The sequence below is a fragment of the Elephantulus edwardii genome, unplaced genomic scaffold (assembly GCF_000299155.1).
Source record: "Elephantulus edwardii isolate Elephantulus edwardi_28Jun2011 unplaced genomic scaffold, EleEdw1.0 scaffold00266, whole genome shotgun sequence".
Lineage (NCBI taxonomy): Eukaryota > Metazoa > Chordata > Mammalia > Macroscelidea > Macroscelididae > Elephantulus > Elephantulus edwardii.
The window spans coordinates 557,712-560,738 of record NW_006400016.1 but is presented as its reverse complement, the minus strand read 5'-3'; the positions used below and the strand labels follow the sequence as shown (position 1 = coordinate 560,738).

The window sequence follows — 3,027 nt, the reverse complement described above, 5'->3', positions numbered from 1 at the left end:
AACATGTAAGCTCACAATTAAATGAGATTTTTAGCTAATCCTGGTAGTTGCATAGTGGGAACCGTGAAATATAACATATTTGATTGTAATTGTAAACAACTGCAAAACAAACGCTTTTTAAGTTGTAGTTTAAAAAGCCAGCTCCTCCAATATAATTTCAAATTTGCAAAGTCACTGGCATGTTACTAGGTTGCAGCAAAATCCTACAATATTTCATTAATGCAAATTTTTTTAAACATTCTGATTACTTTTATGAGCCTAATTTTCTGTCACTGGAAAAGTATTGAAACTCAAAAATTTTGGCTACTTCAACTTTAAGAAGTTAAAATAACAAGCTAATGTACTTTTGTAGGTTAAAGTAATTCAAGATTACTGAAGTGTGGTACTGAAGAGAAAGGATCATTTTAATAAAAACAAATCAATCTGATAAAGTATAAAATCAATATTACAATTAGTTGCATAAGTTTGTCATAAGAATACTTATATTAGCTTAACAGCCTTTCTTTTCTGGAGCTTAAGTAGTCAATGTTCAACAATATATATATTTTTCTGTAGATATTTCCTTATTTGCTGTATTTGCCAATGTGTTCATGGGCTATAATAAGCCTTTGAATTTGTGCAGTACCTTCATAAATCTGATAGATCTTGGCATCCCTCATTAGTTTTTCCACAGGATACTCAGTATTAAATCCATTGCCTCAAAAAATCTGTACAGCATCAGTAGCCAACTGATTTGCAATATCTACAGCAAATGCCTTTGCAATAGAGGCATAATAGGTATTTCAACGGCCACAATCAACTTCCCATGCTGCTCTCTGGTAACTCAATCGGGCCAGCTCAACTTTCATTGCCATTTCTGCCAGCAGAAACGATACTGCTTGGTGCTCAACAAGCTGTTTTCCAAAAGTTTTCCTCTCCAGGGCATACTTCGTAGCTTCATCCAAAGCTCTTTGTGCTAGCCCAACAGCACCAGCTGCTACTGGAGGCCTAGTTTTATCAAAAGCTCCCATTGCAATTTTGAAGCCAGCTCCCTCACCAATCAAAACATTTTCCTTAGGCACTTTCACATCTTCAAATACAATTCCTCTTGTATCTGAACATCTCTGGCCCATATTTAATTCCTTTCTTCCAATGTGGATTCCAGGAGTATCAGCTTCTATAATAAATCCAGTAAAGGCTTTACTAGCAGGAGCCTTAGGATCCGGATTTGTACGAGCCAACAAAAAAAAAAAAAACCAATTAGCTTTTCCTCCATTAGTTATCCACATCTTCTGACCATTAATAATATATTCATTTCCTTTCTTTTCTCCTTTGGTCTTTATACCAGCTACATCAGAGCCAGCTCCAGGTTCTATTACACAGTAAGCACACATTAGTGGTTCCTCATTCTCCCCAAATACTTCTTTTTTTGTTCATCATTTCCAGCAATAATAACAGGCATTTGCCCCAAAGAATTTGTTTCAATAGCAGTCTGGACCCCTGTACATCCATAGGCTAACTCTTCAGTAATTAAACAAGCATCAAAAGTTCCGAGTCCAAGACCTCCACAATTTCCAATTTTTCTTGATTTATACTTCATGCATTCTAAATATTAATGGATGTCTGCAGTTTGTTCTCATTTTGAGTTGTGTCTCATCAGCAAACAAAGGGTTTTTTTTCCATTGGCTGACAGCTCCATTCCATTCACATCATTAAGATAGACTCTACTTTGAGGAGGCAACTCTTTTCCAGTCATATTTTGAGTGCCTTCCAATCTGAGCACTTTCAATGGCCTGCTATTTCAGAAGTAGATGACCACTCCTGATTTATAGTCTGTCTTAGTCTGGAAGGTCCACCGAAACCTATTCCTCATGGGTGATCCCAGTATTTTAAATGCTGGTGGCATAACTTCCACTATCACAGTAACATGCAAGCCAACACACTATGATAAACTTGACACATGACTTATTATGGCAACTGGTCTGATTAGTAGAAAATGTTATCAGCACCATGGACAGAAGACCTAGCACTTATAAGATTGTAAACAAGTGACAAGCCTAAGGAGCTCTGGTAAGAAGCTGTGCTGCAATACCAAAGGCATGTGGTTCGAATCCACCAGATGCTCTAAGAGAAAAGTATGGGCAATCTCCTCCGATGCTATTTACTGTCTCTTAAAACTCCTAGAGGGTCAGCTATGGATCTATTTACTGTCTCTTAAAACTCCTAGAGGGTCAGCTATGGATAAATTCCAACTCGATGGCAAAACAACAGACAAATCCTTACCCCCTTTAGAAGGTTCCCTGGAGTACCCCACTCTTACCTAGAAATCCAAGCATCCTTAGAACTGACACTGGATTCCCAGAGAACCAACTTGACCCACTATCTCCTCACAGGTGAATGGTAACTGGCACAACCTCCCTTCCAGGACTCAGAAAGCAGTGTACTCATATTGCACTGTGGCTGGGACACTGTAGTAAGATGCCCCTTTGGTCTGCATGTGGCCTATGCCCCTGGGATTAGCATGTTGCTGGTTCTGCCAACTTCATATAGAGACCATGTGGTAGAGCTGTGCACTGACTACAGCGGAGATCCCATGGGAGATCTCCAAGAGCCCAAGGCTGCAGCAGGCACCACGCAGCTGGAGAATGCACCAGCCTAGGCCTATGGTCAGACATACTTGGTGACTCCTGAGTGTGAAGATACTGCTGAAAAGATGGCACCACTGATGCCACCCTGTGCCAGCTGCTAATCTACAGTATCCCAGCCTACTTGACCCATGTTTGTGACATCCTGTTGGACTCAATGGGGCCCTTCAAGCTGTGCCACAGGTTGCTAGAGCCAGGCCCTTATTTCCAAAATTGCATGATAGGTTTAGTGTCTGGGCACAGGTTCCTTCCCTGTGCTTAGCCTCTACTGTGAAACCTGTCAGCTGCTGGGGCCTTCATGTCTTCCACTGGCAGAGGCCAAACCTATTCAGTGAGTAGTTAGGGTCCTGATCCAGCTCCCCTTCATGTGCACCATTAGCCCTTAAGTTCATACTTCCCACAG

At 40.8% G+C, this 3,027-nt stretch overlaps 1 pseudogene; it reads right to left on the bottom strand.

Moving 5' to 3' along the window:
* Positions 1-563: 563 nt before the first annotated feature.
* LOC102851376 lies at positions 564-1,546 on the bottom strand (annotated as a pseudogene).
* Positions 1,547-3,027: the final 1,481 nt, after the last annotated feature.